Genomic DNA, 26079 nt, shown 5'->3' with positions numbered 1-26079 from the left:
TAAGACATCTATAAATTGAACATGTTTATTAAACTTAATATGACAGTTTTTCTGTTAAAGTCTGATTATTGATTTGATTTGTATATATGGTTTAGAGTCCCAAATAAAATTGCAGCTACTTTTTAATGTGAATATTGGTATTGATTAAATAAATTATAATACATCCATACAATGGAATATGCTACAGCCACTAATACAACAGTCTTGGGAATGTTTATAGCCATGTAAAGACGTTCACAGTATGTTCTTAAGTGAAAAAAAAGGTAAATTGCAAAACTGTATTTACAGCATAGTCCCAGGATTTCAGAAATATATCAAAATGTCTAGGCACCAAAGTATTAATGATTATTAATTTTAAATGGTTATTAATTTTAAATCTAAATACATTTCAAGAAACTTTTTTAAAACTATGATTTAGAACTTCACTTATCTCATAATTAATGTTTGGGATTCAGTAGTTTATAAGGAAGTACTGGCATAAAATAAAAACTGACCAAGAAAGAATGTAAACAAATTTATTTATGTTAGAACTATAAATGATGGATTTGGGATAGGCAATGGTTTTCAAAAAAATCATCAAAATCACTCTGGGGAACTTTGAAGTATATATGTCTTAGGCTCCATACACAGGGATTTTACTAAGAAGGGAGAACGCTTTTTCTCAAAAGATGGTCTTGTGCTAAAAACCCCCAAATTTCTTCCTCATTTAAATTTCTAAAATGCTATAATTCTTCAGAAGAATACTAGACCCTCGATACTGTGTAAAAGCATAAAACTTTGTCATAAGAGGGACCTGGTTTCATGTCTTGGTTTATTTGCCTACTAGCTGCGTAAATTTGGACAAGTAATGCATTCTTTCCAAGCAACTCCCTACAACATCCCTGTTCTTCATCTGGAAGGTGGGGACAAAAATACCAATTCCATAAGAGGATTTATAAGGTTTTATAAAGGATGAAAGGAAACAATCCATATAAATTCCTTATCATGGGCCTTATATATAGTAAGAGCTCAATAAATGGTAACAATTATCACCGTCACTGACAATTTGCCTTTAGTGTTCCTGTTGGTGACATACTACTTGAATAGTTTTGGCTGAGTATGACACCTCCTGTTCCTATGATTTTGCAGATTTGAAATTGATAAGAAAAGCACTATGATTTATTATGTATGTAATATAATCTATTGCCTTGTGCTTGAAACTTCATTGAAGTAGAGCTCTCTGTACATAATTGCAAGGTAGCTAACAACACACAAGAAAATAATGATGGTAAAGATAATTCTTGTTATTGACTGAGCTCCCACTATGTTCCAAGGACTATTCCAGGTATTTTATGTACAACACTCTATTAGAAATCTGTTCTTATTTTTAATTTACAGATGAAGGAACTGAAGCTTGAAGAGTTTGCTTGCCCATAACTGGCTTATAAGAAGAGCCAGTATTCTAACCTTCTGCTATCTGAGTCAGATATGGACTTGATAAATCTAAAGATAGGAATCCTATGTTAATTATTATTTTTGTCTCCTCAAGTTTTTATTGTGAGAATGAGAAAGTGAATGAAAAATCATGAAGATAATGGGGTAGAAAATGTTTAGGATATGAGCAACAAGATTTCTAACCTATTATTAAATTTAAAAACACACACAAAAAGAAACCTTTCCAAGCAAAATTGGTGGTCTTCAGAAGAAACGGGTGGAATAATTTGGAATTGTTCAATTTTGAAATTGCCATCACTAAGAGATTTTTTTATCCTTTTCTCTCAAATAGGCATACTTTTCTAAGGGATTGCTTATTCTTTTTTTTTTTTTAATTTCAAATTTTTGATAAATTTTATTGGAGAAAAAAAGCAGATGAGGAAATAGAAAGTAACTGGGCGATAGATGGTGGGGCGCAAAGGCTACTTTAATTGTGTGGCCAGGGAAAGCTTTTCTGAGTTGATGACATTGAGGCTGGGAAAGACAGAGTCATGGAAATACCCAGGGAAAAAGGCTGGGGGCAGGGGAGTAGCAAACGCTAAGACAGACGAGCCAGGAGGCCTGTCTGACAGGGCTTGCTTATTCTTACAGCTTATTGGTCAGCATTACTAATGTCTTAATGGGGAAGTTTTGGGCAGTTTAGGAAATGACACGATAAAGGGGGTTATGGTGGTGAGGAAGAGATTGTAATTTTTGGTAATTTTCTACTTGTATTCTTTCTCCAGGCTTTTAGATGAGTCAGTAGCTTTGTCAAAGGAGACGACTGCTATTTGTAACCCTACATTTTTTTTTAAATGCTGTTTTTTATTTTTTATTCTATTTTATATACATGTACATATATATATATATATATATATATATATACATACATATATATATATATATTTTTTTTTTAACTAGGCCTTTTTTTTTTTCTTTCTTTTTTTTTTTTTGGCCATGCAGCATGCAGGATCTTAATTTCCCAACCAGGGATCGAACCCATGCCCCCTGTATTGGGAGCATGGAATCTTAACCACTGGATCGCCAGGGAAGTCCCTGTAACCCTACTTTGTCAATGAACTTACCTTCAACTGAAAAAGTGGGCAGCATTTTCCTTCTTTAATACAGCTGTAGGGTCTCTCTGTTATTCTTGCCTCTGGCTGTTTCTTTTGCTATATCCTCACCTAATAAGATTTATTTGAGTTGAATATTCATATTACTCTCACCTAAACCAACTTTCTTCCCTCCTTTTTGCTTTCCTGCTGTGGAGATGTTCTACTCATGCCAGTTTTATGATTTGGGGGGGGAGTTTTTAAGTCTCTTTTACCCTCTGAAGGTCTCCAGAGTGTAGAGCAAAGACTGCTGATACTGGCCGTGTATCTCAGTTGGAGTGAAAAGCTAAGGATGGGGGGCAAAGGGGAGATAGTCTACTTGTCTGTGATTTCACAGGACCCATTTCTGTACTTTGCTGAACAGGAAGGAAGCCTCCCAATGCTATCAGATCAACAGATACACATTTTTTTTTGTTTTTTTCCAGACCAAATGCTCACTGGAGGGGAGTGATATGCCGACCAAAGACATCCCCAAACATGAAGCTGTCCTGCTGGGATTGTCCTGCCAGTGGTCGTTTTCCTTCCTGCCTTCTCGAATACTCCCAACCCCAAAGCAAAGGGCCCCTCTGCACAAAGGTTGAGATTGCGTCCCAGCTGTGGCCACAACAGCGACATCGATCCTCATCTGTTCCCCACCACTGAATTCTCCACTGCGCGTTAGAAACAAGCAATGCAGCCTCCGCTACCAGCGACACCGGCGGGACCTGGCTTTTAGAAGTAAGATTGAATGGCTATTAGAAGGGGTGACGGCTATAACCTAACACTGTACAGAGAGACCAAGGTAATGAAGTAACACAGCATCGTAGAATGTGGATATCTGGAAGGCTCTTTAGACATCATTCTGGCCAACCCCTTTGCTTTACAGGTGAAGAAACCCAGGACCAAAGAGGTTAATTGACTTATCCAAGGTCATAGTGTGAATTATTGTCCTTTGGTTGTTCAGGTCACCCTTAAACAAAAATTTTTTTCCCAAGGTTTCTAAGAGTTCAGAATTCATAGTCCATCAGCTTTAATAGTTTAAATGCTTCCCTTTAGAACTCATTCATCGGCGGTGAATCATGGGAACCTATCATGAACATGCCCCACATGTTATAGGTGATTAAAAAAGGGGAAAGAGGTTTCTGCACCTAATATCTTACAATTGAATTGGAGACTTAAGAAATATAAATGGCAAGAGGAAAAATGAAATTCTTAGGTAGGTAAAAAAAAAAATGAAATCCTTGATGTATCCGTGTAAATGCTGTGCATAAAGAGAATTCTACGGAGTAGGTGTCCTATGCTTTATCTTAAAGAAACTAAAGACCACGTGTTTGTATTAATATTTAGAGAGCCATTAATTTACTATTGGGATTATAAAGTAAAAGTGATAAATAGCAATTTATATTTTGTGTTCTATAATGTCCATGTATAAAGTTTCCTGGGCGTTTCAGCAGCCACCAAAATCACTGAAAATATGTTTATGGCCCACGAAAAAATTCCATTTGAATCTTGGCTCTTTGAAACATAGCTTCCGCTCTTCATCCTTATTGCCTCATTTCTAGTATAAAGTGGTCAGATTAGATGATCTTTAAGGTTCCTACAAATTTCCACTTTCCTTGATTAGGGAGTGACTAAAAACAAAAGGCAAAATAGTCCAGATGTTCTAGTAGGTTTACATTTGCATCTGAGAGAAGTCCTGAAGTACCTCAATAGTTTTAAATTATTTTTTGAGTGGTGAAATATCACTGAAAATTTTCTATGAAATTCTCCCAGTAAAATAACTGGTTTTAGAGTTCTGCACTGTTGATCTTGTAGTTCCAGCGCAGATTTGGGATAATTATCGTGATTTCCACTGGGTAGAACCATATTTTAGGGTCAGAACAATCAAACTCAAATTATACAGGTACAACAGCTTAACAAATGTTACACATATTTTATAATTCATATCAAACTGATGAATCCTTTTGGTCTACCCATCAAAATAATTGTCAGAGGTAAATAGGCACTCATTTTCCATGTGAACTTTTCCATGTTGATGCTGGAAAACCGTTTCTAAGGGTATAATAGCAATAGCTGCCCCTGAAAGCCTCGAGCCCCAGATGATCATTTAAATGGTTCTTGTGAATGGCACAACTCGTGTTTACGGGTGCCAGGTCCCAGTGTTTCAGATACATTGAAACAGCCTTTGCCAATGCAGCTTTAGCCAGTAAGAATAGCTAATATTGATGCTTACTGAGTGCTAACTATGACTATACTGAAAGTTTTGCATATATTATCTTATTTAATACTCCCAATAATCTGAAGAGGGAGGTACTGTTATTATCCCCATTATACAGATAAAGAAACTGAATATTAGAAGGTTAAATAGTTTGCCTAAAATACATCTAGAAAACAGTAAAGCTGAGATCTGAAGCCAGATGTATTGACCTCACGGACAATACGCTAATCACTATACAGTATTACCTCGTGGCTTACAACAGTCTAGAAGACAAATGATTTTTAAGTTGCTTTGATAAATACCCTTTATGTGGAAAATGATGGGTGTGCAGACTGAGTAGTGTGTATGATGGTGGTGGAGGTTAGAGGCGCGCGGATCATTAATTTTTATTGACTTTAGTTAATTGCATTTAATTCGAATCTTTCAACGATTTTGGCCAACTGCATGTTGTGCCTGTCTGGGTCTGCAGTATCACTGACAGCAGAGATGTGGGTACCAGGCTAAGTAGGCATCCTTCCTCCAGAACCTTCACTGGCAGACACGAGCATGCATCATCCAACCCGGGTCTGAACAGCGAGTTCAGAAGCCATCTCATTATTTAAATTTCTGATCTGCAGTGTTGTATGAAATACTGTGAAGAACCCTGTGCTTTAGGATCTGTGGAATATCAACACATTTCCCAGCCTAAATCTAAAGCAATGGTGCTTAATAATTTATATGAACCCATCTCCCCCTTCTCCATGTGGTTAAAGATAATGGAATAGAGAACTGTGCTCTCTGAGAATGTTACAGGCCAATTTATGATTCTAATTCTCTGTTTGGTCAACTAAAATATACTATTTTAGCAGCTTTCTGCCTTTAACAGGTATTTCTTGAAAGCAATTCCTACTTGCATTACTGTTCCGTAAATGTTTGGCTTAAAAGAAAAGAAAATATGTCCTTCAAAACAAGTGTGTTTCTTTCAGGGCTACTTCTGTATGTGAATTTCTCCGTGGTGACTACCCAGTGTTTTCTGTTACCATCTTCTCAGCGTTCAATTCATTACCCCTGTTCATTATTCAATTTGTTGGGCTTTGAGCACCTGAATAATTGAAAGCTATGCAAGTATTATAAATTATAGTGTCCACGTTCATAATCCCCATTTTAGAGTTTATAGCTTCACTGTAAAAATTCATTGTGTTGGAACCTTACATACAAGGTCTTACACTGAAAACAAATTAATTTATACATACATTTTTTCTTCCCTAAACTCAATATTTATCAAATCTTACATTTTTCCAGTTACGATTTTTAGGGCTTTTACTGCCACAGCAAGACCAATGAAAAAGAATGTTTTACATGTTCATTCATTCTTTTTTGTAACAAATATTTATGGAGTGACTATACCTTTGACAGTGTGAGGCTGGGGCTAGGTCAGCCTATTTTCTTTGAGAAGAATGAGAGAGAAAGCAGGCTTTGCAACCCTTTAAGTTATGGCCTCCACCTCCTGATGGCACTCCAAAATCAAAACAAACCAAAAAACCCCCAAACCAAATCCTCAGCAGCTCTTCCTCTGTAGTCTCTGCCCCTGGGTTCTTCCTGGTCCACATAGGGCCCTGAGGGCTGGAAGATTCTGTAGCCTCCTTGAGGCAGGTAGCCCAGTTCTTTGCTCTGCAAATAAATATGGGAATAAATTTTTTCAATGAGAGTAAGAAGGAAAGAAGAGAAGATGGGTGAAGTTTAAGAGACTGATGACCCAGCTAGTAAGTGCCTGAGCTGGAAGGCAGGCTGCAGACTCAAGTCTTGTGGATGCAAATCTAGTGTGGTTTTTAATTTCATCAGCACTGCCTCTGCATTGCTAGATTGATTGATTGATTGGCTTTACCATAATAAAAATAGCTTTATTGGGGTTTTTTTCTCCATAATTATACCAGCAATACCCACCCTTCTCTTTGTAAAAGCTGAAACAATGGATTAAGGTAGAAAGTTGAAAGTGAAAATCACCTGGAAATAAATTTGATTGGCATTAGTTCAACAAGTATTTCTGAAGCACATATTCTGTACCACTTGGGCCTTGGTAGATAGGGATTGCTATTACAGATGTGGTTCCTGCCCTTAGTTAGCATAAAATTGGTGAAAGATACAAAAAATAGGCAAGAAAGCAAATGAATGTATATTATTTTTATGACGGCTGAGAGCAGAGAATCATGATGGCAAATCAACAGGGAAGGTACTACTTACATCAAGCTATTAGAAATGATCTCTCCTGGGAAGCGGTATTGTAGAGTATGGCCTTCCAAACTGTATTCTATGGTTCTGTTTATGCATTTTTATTTTTGACAAAAACAAGATCATATATGCACATTGTTTTGCAACTTGCCTTTTCAATATAACCCTGTTAATCTTCCATGTAAATAAGTATAGGTTGAATGTATTATATTGTATGAATATATCATAATTTAAGAAAATCAATCCTCTATTGATGAATATTGATTTTTTTTTTTTGCTTTCATATGCATTGCAAGGATGGACTTCCTTTAAAATATCCCTTGGGGTGTATTTACCATTATTTCTTAGCATAAATACATAGGAACAGAATTTCTGAGTCACAGAGTGTACACACTAAAAGTTTTGATACATGTTGTCAAAATACTATATGAAAACTTGTACCAATGTATACTCCCTGGAGCATCATGTTCAAATAGGAGACAGAAGAGAAGAATGACTTGAGGGGGCAGCTTTGGAGTTAGATTGCCTGGGTACAAGTTTCAGGTCCCGCACATGTGAACTGTGTCTGACTTTTGACAAGTTGTGACACCCACCCAATATCTCAGTTTTCTTATCTAGAGTGTGGGCATAATAACTTATGGGATTGTTGTGAAGAGATTAAATGAGATAACTCATGTTCATCATTTAACAGAGTACATGGCACATAATAAACGCTCAATAAAAATATGAGGTATTACCATTATTTACCCTGTGCACTTGTGAGTACTGTCTATTATCATTTTTATAAATTTTTAACATATTTTAATTATAAAAAGAATCCATGCTTATGGTAAGGAATGTCTCCAACCACATGGAAGGATATTGACATAATCACTCCTCCTCCAACTGCTATTCCACTTCCCAGAGAGAACCACTTAAAACTTTTTAAATTGCCACTATGACTGAGTTAAATGCCTACATCTGACAGTCACAAATGTCGATTTTAGACAAAATCTCCAGATAGACCACTATAAAAGAAGAGGATTTCACTCCTCTCCTATGTCTACCTGATTTTTGTCAGTTTATTTTCCAGTTCTTTGATTTCCCAGTTCATCTAAAAATAGTATTTCAAATGGAGTGCAACTTGTACACTTCTGTATTCATATTTGCCTCCATAAAATCCACTAAATTCGGTAAACCTGTTACTGCAGTGGCGCATCCAGCAATTGTAGTCAGTCTGGTTCGGTGGGACAGTCCTGGTTTACATTTTTTGTTCCAGTATAGTTTTTAATAGTGCCCGTGTTTGCTTTTAAAACTGTGTTACTTGGAAGATAACTTAGGTGTTCGCCCAATTTATAGAAAGAATTTGAGCAGCCTTTTGAGATTGCTGGCAGAAGGAGGTGTTTGATGGCTTCCTGGCCACTGTGTCATCATATTTTACTGAGTGGCTAAAGAGAGTATGTTTCCTTTGCTTTTTAAAGTTTCATATCTATTCTTGTGGGCTCTGGGGTTCATGTCCCTTTGCCATGCTTGATTTAGATGGTGCCCCTCATGTCAACGTATCATTTCTATTCAGGGCACTGTTTTCCTTAACAATTTTGAGATGGAAAAGAGAAAAAGAATCTAATTAGGATATTTATCCCACGGTAGATTAACTACTACCTTGTTAATGTTATTTTCTTATTCCTTTAAAAACTATTTCAGATTTACAGAAAGGTGAAGAGAATGATAACAATTAAAAAATCTCACGTTCTCAACATCCATCTTAAAAAGTAAAACATTACCAATACATTTGGCTTCCCCAGTGTTCCATGTTCCTGTGTACTCTTCTTGACTGCAATATCCTTTTCTCACCCCAAGGCAACCACTCCACTGAATGTAATGTTTCTCATTTCCATGCATTTAAAAACATAATTTCAATGTGTAGTGTATAATAAAATAGACAGTATTGCTTTCATGCTTTAAAACTTTATATAAATGATGTACAATTTAGTTTTGTTTTTTTTTTCCCTCTACATCCTATTTGGGAGAGTCTCCTTGGTAACCTGTATAGGGATAGTTGATACTTTTTCACTAGTCTACAATATTGCCTCCTATGAATATACCACTATTTACCCATTCTACTTTTCTTTGTTCTTACAAACTGTGTTCTGCAGCTTGTCATTGAATATTCTTGACCAAAAGTGTAAAAAACAGATTGCCATCCAAATGGTTGTAACCATTCATATTCCCACCAGCAGTGAAGAAAAGATTTAAGACCATTGTAAAACTATTTATCTAACTCAGGAAATCGGTCAACCAACTAAATATTATACATCAATTGTAAATAAGGTACTTGTCCTAGACGTTGAAGATAGATACAAAGATATACAAGAGAGTCTGAGTAGAATATATATGCACAGTGAAATTCTTTGCAGACAAATACCTACTACATGCCATGTACTGCCCTAGGCAGTAGGAATACCAAAGGGATCAGGAAAGTAAGATTTGGTCAGAAAGGTAAGAACAGAGGTGGAGAGGAATCAGACAACATCTCAGGAAGAAATGTTGTGAGTGACCTGAATATTCCCTTTATTCTTCCTCCTTCTGAACCTTCTGTACAGTGGAGATTATATACCACATTGCTTAATTTTCCAATTTGCTAAGGAAGACAACTCAGAAATGAAAATATTTCATAAATGTTAATAGATGGCTTGATCATGCAAAGATTTTATTATTGTTGTTGGTAAATTCCAATACCTGAGGCAAAATATATACTTAAGTAAATAGGCTTTTCACAATTCTAAACGCGCTTGAGAAAATTACAGCTTTCTGTGTATAGACTTTGGTTTGCTCGAGAACAAGAATTGTTATAAGAAGGTATAAAAGCTACTTATTTTTTATGGGACTTCTGCATAAACCTTATATCTATAACATGACCTAGTGACATAAATTTTAGCGGCTTGTTTCTGTTTCACCTGCTGTGGAACCAGTGCTGTCCTACAGCAATAACCAGGGGTGGAATTGAGCTATTTGCTGGTGTCATAAATAAGTAAGGATGTCATGACTGTTTTCATTTGACTGAGCAGTAATGGAGTTAATTATACTATCTGTCTTTGTTTTTGATCTGTGTTTCCAAAGTCATCTAAGCTTTGGGGAGTTCTCCTATTTTAACCCTTCCCTTTTCTGATTGGATTTCATAGGCTTTGGGATTTCACAGCTATCTATTACTACTCCCTTTTAATTTCCACCTTTCATTCACAACTGTGCAGATTGTGTTTCATATGGACTCTTCTTCAAAGAAATAAGAGAACTGGCATTCTTTTGTACTTGATAGGTAACTTTTAATTTGAGCATTTTATACAAGTTATCTCTGGAGAAGGACGGATTTTAGCCTAATTTTTTAGTTGAGACAGACTCAAGAGAAATAAGTAACTTCTGAAGTGTGAGCTAGCAAGCCAGCGAAATAGGAATGGATTTAGAATTTTCTTGAGTATTTTTGCTGAGATGAGGAATCATTGTTGAAATGAAAAAGAATTTCCATGATTTTTTCTGCCAGGCTATTACTTATCAAGTTGAGAGAGACAAAGTAGATAAATACACATATACATACAAATATGTAAATAGTTGGTGACCTCAGATTAATTTTTCATCCTTATTGATATTATTTATCTTAACTACATAATCTGAAATACTTGGATTACTTAATCACTATAGATACTTTAGCTTTAATTAATTATACTTTTAATTTTTTGTTTATTTATATATTCTCTCATTTCATTGGCAACTAAGCTCCCAAAGAAGAAAACTGAGGGGAAAATTATTTTCACATTTTCTTCAATACATATAACAATACATATTAAAATATTTAAAAATAAGGAGATTTTTAATTTTTTGCTTCTATAAATTGCTGGACAGTTTAGATATCAGATACATAGGAAAGCAGCACATGCTATTCTCAAATATATACATACACGCATGTATACATACATAATATACATTGAAATAATAAAATGAATTTCTAATTTCATGGTTTAATTTTATTGAAACTGTGATCTTGCTTTTTAATAGATCCAACTCTTCTTTGGTAACTCTTCATTTCCCTCGGTAATGAACAGCTTCATACAATAGCTTTCTGATCCATCTTACAAGTTTGAATTTGTTTTCCAAATGATTTAAACAATCTCTAGCTGCTTATTTTTATTTAAATTAAAAGTAAAGAAATCCTGACATAAAATTATTTTATCTTGTCTTTTGTCTCCTGCACAAATGACTTTTACTATTAATCATGGTATTTCTATGATCGCCATCATTTTTTTTTTCTTTTTTGGCCACGGGGCATGCAGGATCTTAGTTCGATCCCTGACCAGAGATCAAACCCGTGCCCCCTGTAGTGGAAGCGTGCAGTCTTAACCACTGGACCGCCAGGGAAGTCCCTCACCATCATTTTTATGAAGAACTTATGAGTCAGTTATTTTTCAACATGAAAAGAAGTAGGTTAAATGCCAGAGAAATACACTAAAAGTGGTGCTGAGAGTCATGGAGGGATTTTGTTGAAATGCAGGTGAGAAGTTGAGTAGGAATCAACTATGAGGCATAAAAAGATGTTTTAATTTTTGGCCTGAGATTTTCCATAAAGAATTCATATAATTCTTCTTGTTGGCAGGAGTGTGGAGAGGTTGGGATAGGATTAGTTGTCAAGGATTTTCTACAGACCTGCAGAGGGTAAATTTCCTATCTCTGGGTACTGAGGTATGACCCCAACAGAATTCTTTTATCTTTTAGGGTTTGGGTAGGAATTTTTGTTGGTGACTGTTAAGTTAACCCTGACCTCATCACACCTACCCAAGTATTGCTATGGCAAAATCACTTCGCAAACTGATAAGCAAGTAACCTGGGAGAGATTCAAAGAAAACCTTCTGATATTAAAAAAAGAAAAAGGTGGGAGGGCAGGTTAAACGTGCATTTTGTGCTGATTGAATGGCTTGATTTTAACGCAATCACAATTAAATTGGACTTGCTGTTCAAAAGTAAAGAAAAAAAATTCCACTGACCCTGACACCTCCAAAAGAGTGGAATTGAAAAGAAAAAACAAAGCAACACACTCAGGCCCTTTAGTGGCTGCTAAGTTTCAGTCTCAGCTTTCTCTGTGCCCTAATGTGGAGAAGAGGTGTGTGTCTCTTGTCTTTAACAATCATGGGATTCAACGTAAGTCGCTGTGAAGTTTGACACATCTTTGACATTTAGAAAAAAATGTACAAACTAGAATCCCAGCTTGTTAGTTTTCTGAGTTGTTTAGGAAGCGACTTACAAGGGAAATAGATTTTCTTCGTGGGTTTTATGAATGCTACCAAAATTCCATACTTAAAAGTGAATGTGGGCTTCCCTGGTGGCACAGTGGTTGAGAGTCTGCCTGCCAATGCAGGGGACATGGGTTCGAGCCCTGGTCCGGGAAGATCCCACATGCCATGGAGCAACTAAGCCCGTGTGCCACAACTACTGAGCCTGCCTGCCGCAACTACTGAAGCCCACCCTCCTAGAGCCCGTGCTCCACAGCAAAAGAAGCCACTGCAGTGAGAAGCCCGTGCACCACAACGAAGACCCAACAGAGCCAAAAACAAATAAATAAATTAATTAATTTTTTAAAAAAGTGAATGTAACTGAGCAACATGCTCTTCCTAAGGAAGGTCAAATGTTCTTCCCTTTGAAATCTTTCAGGCTCCCAAACCAGTTTGCATATTGAGTTTCCCAGAACTCTTTTCAACTACCTGGAGCAGTTGAGCATGAAGAACACCATTCTCAATGTCTTTAGCTACAAATTGGTAAGCAAATAGGTTCCAGACGCCCGGTGAGGAGGGGCACTTCCCTTCCATCCAGTCTGTTTATTACTGAGGAAGTTATGATCAAGTTTATGGTGTTAAAGACTCCAACATATCAACTCTATTGAAGAGCAGGACAAGCCATTGTAAATATGAACCATCAAAGCATTAGCCATTTCAATGAAATGAAGCAAATCAATTGTTTTTTAGAAAGGTGCCTTTCAGATTTCCTCTCTCAGGTTCTGAGTTGCTGTATCAAGTTCACATTAAAACAACTTGTGCTAATGGGATTTTAGCTCAGGATCTTGGAAGGTCAGTGGCTTGGCCCATAAACCATGATTTCCTGAATCTGTGGCAAAACAATCACCTCGCTGCTTTAAAACCATTGAAAACAATTCAGGGACATGTTAGCATTAGGACAAAAATGAAATAGCTAAAATAATTGCAGTTACTTGGGTTGTGAATTTGCTTCTATCAATCAGCTGCCTTTTATTTAATATGGCATTAATAGTTTTTTTTCCCCTAAATGTGTTACGGTTTATTAAAATTGATATATGTATCAGATGCATGTAGACAAAGAGATATTATTTTTTGAAATCAAAACATCTTTGGTTAATCTCTTGGAATTCTGTGTTCTGGAAAATAATTTCAGCTACAAGGAGGATGCTGAATGTAATTTTTGTATAAACCAGTAAGATAGTCATTACTGTATCATAGTCTGATTATTTCTTTTAACACATTAATTGAGCACCTTGTATGCAGCAAACACTGAACTAGATATTCTCACATGCTCTCTCATTGACTGTGAATATCATCAGCCTTTGTACACTGTGGGCTTCTCATGATCAGGGATCTTGCTTCATAAATCTTTGCTTATCCTTAGGACCTAGCAACGTGTCTGGGATATGGTCCTCAAAATCTTTCTGTTAGATAGACATAAATATATGTACTTAGCTTTAAAAACAATTAACTTCTGGCTGAGAATTTGAATTCAAGATATTTAACCCTTTGGAGAAAGCAAAAACAGTTACATTATGGAATTTTTTTTCCCATGTGGTCATACCAAAATTCTGTAGTGTTTTAGAAGTAAATGCTATGTTTAAATTGAGAATGGACTGAAATGAAAGGAGCGTGTTTTGCCAGAACATTCTATTTGAACTTAAAAAGTTATTCAGTATTAAAAATTAACCAGCATTTAGGTAGAAGGTTGGGATATTTATTTGATGTGAGCTATATATTAACTAAAACTAGATCATGAGAAACAGAACACTTTACCCATAGTTGAAGGATTCATTCTCTTTAAATTGGTTAGATATTCGTTTTGTGTACAATCTACTGATAAAGATAGGTATGTAGTTAAGTAGGTAGATAGATGTATAGACAGATAGATGTATACATACATACACAGACAAATAGAATTTTTTTTTTCATTAGGAGCCAAGCACTAGGCTAGCTACTGCAAAGCATAGGGTAGAATTTGAAGAAGACAAACTTTCTGCCATCAGTGCATTCACAATCTTCTTTATTTGGAAATGGACAGTAAACATAATTTTTTTAAATTTATCGGCCGCACCACGTGGCATGTGGGATGTGGGATCTTAGTTCCCTGACCAGGGATGGAACCTGCACCCCCTGCATTGGAAGTGCAGAGTCTTAACCACTAGACCACTAGGGAAGTCCCTGTAAACATAATTTTAATACAAGTCAAGTAGATGACTTGCGCTTATTTTTTCTTTCCTTTTTTTTTTTTTTTTTTTTTTTAACAGTCCCGGTCTTTTATTTTCTTTACACCCATCATGCTACGAATTCATAGGGAATGGGCTCCATCCAACAGTTCAGGCTCCTTTGCATTGGTTCTCACGAAGTGTGCTTCTCTGGGTGCAGCAGGCTGGAGCTTCAGCTGAACCCAAGTACCTTTCTCTTTGGCCTCCTTCTTTTTCTGATCATTTTCCTTCACACGTTTCGGGAAGCTGTCTCAGCTCTTAGCGTGCTTAACATGCTCAATACGCACATTAGTCTTGGCAAGAATTTTGCCAGGTATGTTCGTGGTGAAATGGTGGTAAAGATGGGAAGCAGAAGAAATGGAGGGATTTGAGAAGGTAGTTATGAAAGAAAGAGGTTCAAGAAGAATTTCCAGATTTCTGAGATGGGCAATTAAGAGGGGATGGGGGGCTTCCCTGGTGGCGCAGTGGTTGACAGTCTACCTGCCAGTGCAGGGGACACGGGTTCGAGCCCTGGTCTGGGAAGATCCCACATGCCGCGGAGCAACTAGGCCCGTGAGCCACAACTACTGAGCCTGCGCGTCTGGAGCCTGTGCTCCGCAACAAGAGAGGCCGCGATAGTGAGAGGCCCGCGCACCGCGATGAAGAGCGGCCCCCGCTTGCCGCAACTAGGGAGGGCCCTCGCGCAGAAACGAAGACCCAACACAGACAAAAATAAATAAATAAAATTTAAAAAAAAAAAGGGGGATGGAGTTGTAGTCCACAGATATAGTAACACAGAGAAAGAAATTTTTTAGTAAGGAGGAAAATAGTACAAAAGTCGTGGTAGAAAAAAAAGAATGGATTAATTTAATGTTGGATCTTTGACTTTAAAAAGTCTCTGAGACATTCAAGTAAAAATATTCGGTAGTTTGTAGATTAAAATCAAAATTTGGAATAGAGAGGGAGATTGGAAGTCACCTAGTATTCTCTAAATCCTGACTCTACTACTTCAGCTCCAGAATGTTTTGTGAAACTTAAGTCATCTAGGAAGTCTGTATTTTTTTAAATTGTTTTCCCCCAAATCTTTATCTATTTAGTGTCTATGTTTTAGAAAACAGCTTTCTTAGTGTAGAGTGATCTGCAATTCTTTAAGATATTGCTTTATTAAAAAAAAAAATTATAGTGGCTCAGAGCAGGAAATGTAATCAGCAACTTCTGAGTTGGTATTCTAGCTTTCCTACTTCCTAGCTGTGTGATCACGGGCAACCCATTTAACCTCTCTGAATCTTTCCTTACCTATAAAGTGAAGATATCATTGCTGAATGAAAGCACTGTCATGAGGATTAGATGATATATAAAATGGCTGGCGGAAGAGGTGACGTTGCGATAACTTAAAAATGGCTATATTAATGTTAATAGGATAAATATTGTTGACTGGTAGTACATAGTAGATGGTATAATTGGCCCTTCTACTAAATTTCTCTCATTTATTGCTCACAAAAACCCTGGGAGGTAAATATTATAATTCCCATTTTATAGAAAGATAAAAATTCACAGGTCAATAGTCAAAAAGCTGCAGAGTCAAGATTTGAAGCCAGATTTTTAAAATCTTATTTCTGGCATTTTACTTGCTCCCTTAGTGCTTCAGAGATCATGGATTAAAAGTTCTTGTCTGTTTCCCAAGAGCCTTCAGTTTTGTACCATATAGAAGGATGCTCTGTAAGTACAGATGAGCAGATTCAGGACAAGGCAGAATATTTATTGAGCTTCTATTATGTGCCAGACACCGTAGCACGCAGTGAGAATACAAATAGTTCTTGCTTTGCTATTGACATCTTGGCACAACAAGCATTTTTACAGATAACTATAATGCAGTGTGTGGTCTGTGCTCAACTAGAGGTGGACGGGGAAGGGAAACAGCACAACGAGGAGGGAACAATTTAGTTTTGTCGTAAGTTTGGGATGAGAGTGAGATAAAGTCCCCCAAGAATCCTCAGAGAAGGTGAAATCTGAACTGGGCCTATTTTGGAGAAGTTTATGCAATATAAAAATAATTCTTGATCTGTGTCTCTATTAAATTTGGAAGGCCATAGTTGACGTGAGACATCTCCTCTTTCTCACAGTTTCTTATCCGACACTAGAAATAACACTATATCTGACAGCTTATAGTAATTGGTGAATTGTATTTTAGTGGTATTACTAAAATTGTATGTTAGTAATTGTATTTTAGAAAAATGATCTGACCACTTTAGAAGACCTAGATTTTTATAAATTTCGATTTAGTAAGTACAAAATACATACATGTTTTTTAGTATTTTATTTGTTTATTTATTTTGGCCGTGTTGCGCAGCATGTGGGATCTTAGCTCCTTACCAGGGATAGATCCTGCACCTCCTGCAGTGGAAGCGTGGAGTCTTAACCACTGGACCGCCAGGGAAGTCCTAATAAGTACAAGATATTTTGAAAAATTAAATAACTACCCTGATGGCCTGAATTCAAATTCCAGAACTGTTTCTGGAATACTTCAGATACGTCATCTTAGGAGGTTACTTTACTTTTCTGTTGTTCAGTTTTCTTATTCGTAAAATAAGGTTGTTGGAAAAATCAAGTATTAGGAAGAGATGGTGTAATAGTAAAAGCTTGGGCTCCCGAGTAAATCTGCCTGAGTTTGAGTCCTAAACCTATTGTATGCTAGCTGTGTGACTTTAAGCAACTTACCTAACTTCTCTGTGCTTCAGTTTCCTCATTTGTAAAATGAGGATAATGATAACCTCCTTCAATTGTGCTAGTACAATTTACTGAGTAGTTTGCCATTTCCTAATTTGAAATACCATCTTTATTATATATTAAATTCTTTTTTTTTTTTAAAGGATTTTTTTTTTTTAATTTTATAGCTACTTTATTTATTTATTTATTTATTTTTGGCTGTGTTGGGTCTTCGGTTCGTGCGAGGGCTTTCTCTAGTTACGGCAAGTGGGGGCCACTCTTCATCGCGGTGCGCGGGCCTTTCACCATCGCGGCCCCTCCCGTTGCGGGGCACAGGCTCCAGACGCGCAGTTGTGGCTCACGGGCCCAGCTGCTCCGTGGCATGTGGGATCCTCCCAGACCAGGGCTCGAACCCGTGTCCCCTGCATTAGCAGGCAGACTCTCAACCACTGCGCCACCAGGGAAGCCCCTATTAAATTCTTACATAAGGTAAATAGATAGGGGATTTTCTAATGCATTCATTGTTCAGTCTCTATAACATCCAACTAGTATATTTTGTTAATTGCTTTAGCTTTATAAGACATAATCTTGAATACATAAAGATCAATTCTCCCCCCATCATTCTCTATCTCTATACACACACACACACACACACACACACACACACGTGCACACATGAGCATGCACACACAGAGGTTTTGCTAGCTCATTCTTCCTCGTGGTAAACTTAAAATCATTTTGTAAAGACGCAAAATAAAATCCTGTTGAAGTTTATAGAAATTGTATCAACCCACAAATTAACTCAAGAAATACTATTAGATCTCACTAGCTAGAAATAAGTCAATTATTTTCTAACCTTCTTTCATATCCCATAGGAAATTTTTGTGCTTTTCTTCACAAAAGCTTGTATCTTGCTTGTTGTATTAATTTCTGACTCTTTTATATATATTTGTTGTTAACGTGAATGGAAGAATAATTTTTCCATTGTTTTTCTGATTAGTGCTCTTCTCTGGAAATGTTACTGATTTTGATATTTATTTTGCAACTAGTCAACTTTCTGAATTATCTTGTTATATCTAATAGTCTTTTAGTGGAGCTTATCTGATGATCAACTGGATTTTTCATTACAACTTCTTCAAAAAAGATCTGAAATTATGTTTTACCATAGATTGTTGCCTTAAATGTTATTAAATTCCTCCGATATATATAGGTTTAAGAAATAAAGGCAAAGAAATATCTTACTCTAAAAAGCTTCAGAAATTTATATTGAAGTGTTGAATGAAACAGTTTATAGTTAGCAAATTCAGTAGAAAATTTAATTCTACTCTTTCTTATAATTGAATATTTCACACTTAATAATGCATTTTATCTAAATTCTGGAATATTATACTTCTTTACTTTCCATGTTTTATTCCTTATAACTCCTTAAAATATAGGGAAATTAAAAGTCCATTGAATGGTGTCCAATTATCACCTACTACTGTAAGATCAGCTATGGACAAGTTTGATCGCTTTGAAGTCTGAACACAGGATTCATTTAATGGCACTCTCTTATTTGTACCAAGAAATAATGCTGACCTAGGAAACAATTTGTTTTGAAACAGGTTAATGGCAGGAACGTTAAATTTGGTCCCTAAAAGTCTGAAAAAAAATCCATAAGTAGAAAGGAAAATTCATTTAAACTGAAAATATAACATTTTTATTAGCTAAGAGAAAAAGGCGAACATCATTTTCCTATATTATTGATACAGACATTCTAAACATTACTTTGCCACCAAACTAAATTGGAATTTCTGACATAGTTCTCTTTGGAAAACTTTCTTACTTGGGGATTTTATTAAGCCAAATTATGACTGAACATTAACAAAAATTACAAATAATGTTTATTCTTGTAGACTTTGACTATAAGGTATCAGTGAAGCATCCACTGAGTATCTAAGTCCTAAAATTTTAAGATTTTGGATTGTGTACACAGGTGGTTGAGTCAGACAATCTTTTATTTACATACATAGAAGGAGAAGGGCTATAGTATTTCTGCCGGTAGGTTCCAAAGAACTGAGTAAACTTTCATTATGTGAAAAAAGGAGAAGGCAGGAAAGATTTTGAATGCCAAAGTTGCTATGAAGAAAGGAAAGGCAGGCTAAAGGAATAGATAGAAAAACTCATAGGAGGTATTGGAAAAGACTTCTGATTTTTTAAAATTTTTATTGAAATATAGTTGATTTATATGTTGTGAAGACTTCTGCTATTGATGTCATCAGAAAGTCATTTCGTCACTAAAGCACAAAAAAACACATAGGAGTTACATCAGCTGAAGTAACAGAATTTTATTTACAAAGGTACTTTCTTGGCTTTTATATTTTGTTAAACCTTCAAAATCATAGTATCATAAAATATCAACTTAGCAAATTCTTATATGAAGAGAACAGGTATTTTTTAGATTGTAAATATATTTGATAATGGCATGAGAAATTAATTGTAAGACAACATAAAATTAAACAAATCTCATGCAATAAGCTCTGTTATTCCACCAGAGAAAAACCTAGTTTATTGTTATATTTGGCCTGATCTATCCTATTTGAATTGTGGTCTCCAACACTGGATAATAAGTAGTTTGAGGACACTTCTATATATTCAGTTACCTAGCATAGTATTTTATATATAATAGGCACTGAATAAATATTTTTGATTGAAAGAATGATACTTCCACTGGATACTTCAAAGATCTTAGACATTTTAAAATTAAAAATCTAGTTTGCAACTTAAATCACATGAGTTGAGGCCAATATTGTCTAAATTCTTTCATTAAAAATATTTTGTTACAAATGTTATCTCATTCTATGAAATTCTTTGCTAAATGATACATATGCTAGCTACTATTATTCCAAAGGCATGTGCTACTTAATATTATTTCTAAGACATGAAGTTGTTTTAAAAATGTGTTTTTGAATGACAATATACTTTTGCACCTCATTATATTTAAATTATATTATATTTAAAATGAGTATCATTTTGTAATAAAATTTAAATAAACCGGTCTGTAAAAATAAAGAAAGCCCTAAGAAAAAGGGCTTTGCAATCCTAAGATCCATTAAATATTTTGGCTTTAGACAAATCCTCCAAAACTGCAGTAGAAATTATAAAACAAATGTTTACCAAGTGTAAATGATCTCTCAGGCTTTCACAGTCATTCTTTTTTATATGGAATAAATGGTTCTTAAAATTCTATAGTGCTTTACACTTTTCAAAAGTTTCACACACATGATTTCATATAATCCCATAATCACCCTTTCTTTTCTCCCCCCCCACCGCCCCACACCTATCTTGCCCCTCCCCCCTTCCCTCTCCCCACCAGTAACCACTAGTTTGTTCCCTATATTATTCACTCTCATTCTCGATCACTCACTCTTCCTCAACCTTTTTATCTATTCCAAACTCAAATTATTTTGATTTCAAGGGGAGTTACTCCGCCCATTTATAGAACACATCTATGCTGCACAGGCAGCGCTTCAGTGTTTGAGGCTGGTAGGGCTGGTGGAAGTCAACGAAACCTACAAAAATACTCATAGGCTCAGATACACGTGCAGCTGTTGTCCACTAGGGATATAGGGCGATAATAGCACAGTATCTTGGATGAGTTATGAAAACTAGCTCCCAGGTCTGATCTTGTTTGCTAATACTTCCTCAAGTCAGTAATTCAGCCCATCTTAAATTATTTCCTTATCTAGATGGTAGAGCTGGCAAATATAACAGAAGGAACACCTGAAAATGACTCTTAAAAATCAAGTTACTTCTGTATCTCCAGCTGGTACTTGGATCAGTACAAATGAAATTTTAGTGGCCAGTATAAAATGCTGAAGGTCTTTAAATTTACATCTATTCTTTTTTTAAAAGTCCCTGACTTTAAAAAAATCTCTTCTCTCCTTTTTTTCCTGAAAGAAATATGAAAAGATGTGTCTTAGTAGTTTCAGTCTACTTGACTGTAAAAAAAAAAAAGACTTCGAGACTTGGCTCTTTGCCAATAAATCATTCCTCTCCATTATTGGCTACTGTCTATTTTATGAGCTTTGACTAAGCCACAAATACTCTAACAACATAAAAGCCTAATTTAGTAGAAGACACTAATGAGAGAAATGTTTCCTACATTCTCCAGGTAATGAAGTACACTTTCAGGTAATGTTACGGTGTTTGCATTTTTTTTATTTTCACGAATATCCAATCATCTTGAATGTATTAATTGAGATCCCAGAGTAGTAAATGTACAATTATCTGACATACATACCCAGCTAACAAGTATAAAATATTTGCACTAGGCGCCATCCATCAGATTTATGTTATTTTCCATGTTCATTATGATCGTAGGCTCAAATGGCAGTGGTCATTAACCTGGTGAAGATACTGGTATGCAAGCAGTTGTGTGGGAATGAAAGCTTTTAGATTCATCTGGTTGCAACATAGTATTAATAGACAATTTAAACTATTTGTCACTTGAAAAAATACTTGAACAATTCTTATCACTTAGAATATAATAAAAATGAATGTAACAGATGAATTACTTTTATCAACAGAAGAGGATAAGAACATGCTGTTTTCAGTTCTAGCTGAATGGTCCTTTCTACCAGGAACACCTTCCTGAACATCCCTGCTTGGCTGATGGTCCCTCTTCTGTCTTTTATAACTTATTACCCTTTGTAAACCTTTTCAAGGCTCTGATTAATTTTATTAAAATTTTCTATTTTTCTAACCCACTGGCCTATATTTATCACCTTTGTATGCCCAGTGCCTAGAAAAATACTTGATGCGTAGGTACTCAACAAATATTTATTGGACTCACCAGAGGAGTAATTTTTATGTATAATGTCTATTAAACCAAAAGTATTACTTGAAGATACATAAATTTAAATAGGCTTTTTGGAGTCTATAAAATATAAGCACCTCTAAACCATTTTCCACTCAATTTTTTTGGCACTATATGACGAAATTTTTAAAAATACTATATTGCAGGTGTCAGTAAGCTTTTTCTGTAAAGGGCCAAATAGTACATATTTTCAGATATCTGAATTTTCAGATGATCTGGCCAGATAGTCTCTATCACAACTAATCAACTCTTCTTTTTTAGCTTGAAAGCAGTCACAGAAAATACATAAATGAATGAGCATGGCTGTGTTCCAATAAACCTTTATTTTGGCATACTGAATTTGAATTTCGTGTAATATTCATGTGTCATGAAAGACTTTTCTTCTTTTTTAACCACGTAAAAATATAAAATTCGTTCCCAGCTCATGGACTGTACAAAAAAAACAAGCGGTTGACCCCTGCCATATAGTATGGAATTATATATTGCTGCCATTCTCACCTAGTCCAATTAATGAATATTGGACTCTGATGTCTGTGTGGAAGTTGATTTGAGAAATCAAGACTAAAAGCAGGGGATTTCCCTGGTGGCGCAGTGGTTAAGAATCCACCTGCCAATGCAAGGGACACGGATTCAATCCCTGGTCCGGGAAGATCCCACATGCCGCGGAGCAACTAAGCCCATGTGCCACAACTAAAGATCCTACATAAAGAAACTAAAACATGCCGCAGTGAAGATCCCGTGTGCTGCAACTAAGACCCTGTGCAGCCTAAATAAATAAATAAATATTTAAAAAAATTATAAAAAGTTTAAAAAAAAAATAGACTAAAAGCAGGAGGTTGTAGTAATCCTCATCAGACACAATAATTGCCTGAACTAGTAGGAAGAACAAATAAGAATTTGAGCCCAGAAATATTTAAGAAGTTTATATCACTGGCCCTTTATAATCAACTCTGGCGAGAAAGCAAAGTTCTAACTCTGGTGTCTTTTAGATGGTGGTACCATGAAAATTGGGAACACAGGAGAAGGCACAGTTCTGGGGAAGGATTAGGCCCATATTGGACATAATGAGTTTTAGGTGCTTGAGTGGTACCTAGATGAAATATCCAAAAGGGGGCTTGAATAAACGATCTGGACCCTAAAGAGAGTTACGTCTAAAAGTGTGAATCTCTTAGTCATTTGCATACAAATAGTTACTGAAACCATGACAAGTGGGTAAATCTGATTGCTCAGGATAAAATATAACAAGTCAGTTACGCCTTGGGATAGAGGTAGGAACGCCAGTATTTAAAGGTAGGAGAAGGAAGAGGAGATGGTGAGTATGAGGAAGAAATGGCCAGAGATGGGAGGACAGCCGACAGAATGAAGAGTTTGGATGCTGAGAAAATAGAAGTAGGTATCAAACACCGTAGAGAAGTATAATAAGATGGCAACTTGGTTTTGAGAATAAGAAGGTGACTGGCATTTTAGCAAGTGCAACCTGGGGATAGAAGTCATACAGGCAGTTGGTTGATATGCATTGAGAATGTGAAATTAAAACTACACTGGAGAGGAATTTTGATGTGAAAGGAAGGTTGAACTGAAGATAGAGAGCTCTGAGGTAAAGGTCAGTTCTTTCTTTTTTGTCTGAGGGAAGCTTGACTATGCTTACGAGTTGAGGACAATAAGCTAGAAGAGAGGGAGGAAGAGGAGAGGAAGATGCAAGAGAGAGTAAGAGAGGAGGTGACTGAGCGAGCAAAATCACGGTGTTGGTAGAAGGAGGAATTAAGGGCACAGATTGGGTTTGAATAGGAGGAGATCATCTTTTCTCGAAAACTGAAAGAGAGGAAGTTAGGAATGAGCGTGGGTGGAAAGAAACCAGTAAGCAGGGAGTAGCAGTTGAGAGATAATGCCTTAATTTTATGTATAAAATAAGAGGCATAATTATCTCTTGAAGACTGGAAGGAGACAGGAGTTGAAAAGAGAGTTTGAGGGTGGTGTTGAAGGTTTGACAATATGTCGAGGGGAATGGGAGTAGATTGACCATGGACAAGAAAAAATTAGACCCCAATGTTCATAGCAGCTCTATTCACAATAGCCAAGACATGGAAGCAACCTAAGTGTCCATCGACAGATGAATGGATAAAGATGTGGTATATATAATATATATATATATAGTGGAATATAACTTCTGTGAGTCTGCTTCTTTTTTGTACATAACTCTCTCTTAATTGGAAAAGAGCAGCTTCCTGTTGTGCACTACCTGACTCAAGTCCACCTCTCACTACTCAGAAGAATGGACATTTCTTGGATAGCAACAGCAAGCTTCCTTTATATGCAGCAATCCCGGGTTCTAAATCTAATGCTTTTGTCTTTACCTTTAGAGTAAAAAGACACCATCTTCTGGGTACACCGATGAGGGAGAAGTCTGTGTCCTCAGTGGGCTTATTGTTCAGAATATAAACTGCAGGCTAGATAATAGAAGAAAGAGCAAGTAAAGAAATTAGTGAAATGGGGGCTGAAATGTCACTGTAGGAGAAGAGTGAGGGGAAACAGAGACTCCGGAAAGAGGATGGGGCCAGTGAATGGGGTGTGAGGAGGAAGGAGAGGATTGGGAGATGATCTTTGACAGGATGCCCCATCATCTTCAGCTGTAAATATAATCATCGTTGGAGTATACATTGCCTTGCCTCACCCGACCCTGATTCTTCAAAGGCTTTTAACTGTATGAGCCTTGATTCTTTTTTTTAATTGTATTTTTTATTTTTTGCAGTAGGTCCTTGTTGTTTACCTATTATAAATATAGCAGTGTGTACACGTCAATCCCAAACTCCCAATCTATTCCTCTCCCCTACCCTTCCCCACGCTAACCATAAATTCATTCTCAAAGTCTGTGAGTCTGTTTCTGTTTTGTAAATTAGTTCATTTGTATCATTGTTTTCTTAGATTTCACATATGAGTGATATCGTATATCTGTCTTTCCATGTCTGACTTACTTCACTTAGTATGATAATCTCCAGGTCCATCCATGTTGTTGCAAATGGAATTATTTCATTCTTTTTCATGGCTGAGTAATATTCCATTGTATATATGTATCACACCTCCTTTATCCATTCATCTTTCCATGGACTTTAGGTTGCTTTCATGTCTTGGCTATTGTAAACAGTGATGCAAAGAACATTGGAGTGTATGTATTCTTTTGAACCATGGTTTTCTCCACATATATGACCAGGAGTGGGATTGCAGGATCATATGGTAGCTCTATTTTCAGTTTTTTAAGGAACCTCCATACTGTTCTCCATAGTGGCTGTATCACTTTACATTCCCACCAACAGTGCAAGAGGGTTCCCTTTTCTCCACACCCTCTCCAGCATTTATTGTTTGTAGATTTTTTGATGATTGCCAATCTGACTGGTGTGAGGTGATACCTCACTGTAGTTTTGATTTGCATTTCTCTAATAATTAACAATGTTGAGCATCTTTTCATGTGTCTCTTGGCCATCTGTATGTCTTCTTGGGAGAAATGTCTATTTAAGTCTTCTGCCCATTATTTGATTGGGTTGTTTGTTTTTTGGACATTGAGCCACATGAGCTGTTTGTAAATTTTGGAGACTAATCCCTGTCAGTTTCATTGTTTGTGAATATTTTCTCCCATTCTGTGGGTTGTCTTTTTGTTTTGTTTGTGGTTTCCTCTGCTGTGCAAAAGCTTTGAGTTTAATTAGGTCCCATTTGTTTATTTTTGTTTTTATTTCCATTGCTCTGGGAGACATTGAAAAAGATACTGCTGCAATTTATGTCAAAGAGTATTCTGCCAATGTTTTCCTCTAAGAGTTTTATAGTATCTGGTCTTGATTCTTGATTTAACAACTGGCAAGAGCATCTTCTGATGCCCCATCCTGACAGATAAGAAATATAATTCCATAATTTTCATCTTTCCTCTCTTCTAATTTTAGACTATACTTTTTGGTACTTCTATTGGTTACTCTTTCTACTTTAAATAATAAACTCCTTTTTTTTTTTATTGTGTCAGGTTTGGATAGTATTTTTTGACTTTTTATGAACAAAGGTGAAGGAAACCCTGCTCCTCACG

General features: G+C 36.1%; 2 long non-coding RNA genes across 4 annotated transcripts in view; both read left to right on the top strand.

Annotated features, from left to right (window-relative positions):
- The window catches only part of LOC309630693, a 212346-nt gene that overhangs the window by 89518 nt on the left and 96749 nt on the right, over positions 1-26079 (top strand). The gene's annotated exons all lie outside the window — the stretch shown is intronic.
- The window catches only part of LOC309630564, an 86151-nt gene that overhangs the window by 51215 nt on the left and 8857 nt on the right, over positions 1-26079 (top strand). For 2 of the 3 annotated variants that reach the window (XR_014245755.1, XR_014245756.1), the window contains one exon: positions 2990-7722. This is a non-coding gene — a long non-coding RNA (uncharacterized lncRNA). Of the gene's footprint in view, positions 1-2989; positions 7723-26079 lie in introns of those variants that run through there. The other variant, XR_014245754.1, reaches the window with a different exon arrangement.

The sequence above is a fragment of the Balaenoptera borealis genome (genome assembly GCF_965194805.1).
Source record: "Balaenoptera borealis genome assembly, chromosome: 1".
Taxonomy (NCBI): Eukaryota; Metazoa; Chordata; class Mammalia; order Artiodactyla; family Balaenopteridae; genus Balaenoptera; species Balaenoptera borealis.
This window is presented reverse-complemented; position numbering and strand designations above follow the sequence as displayed.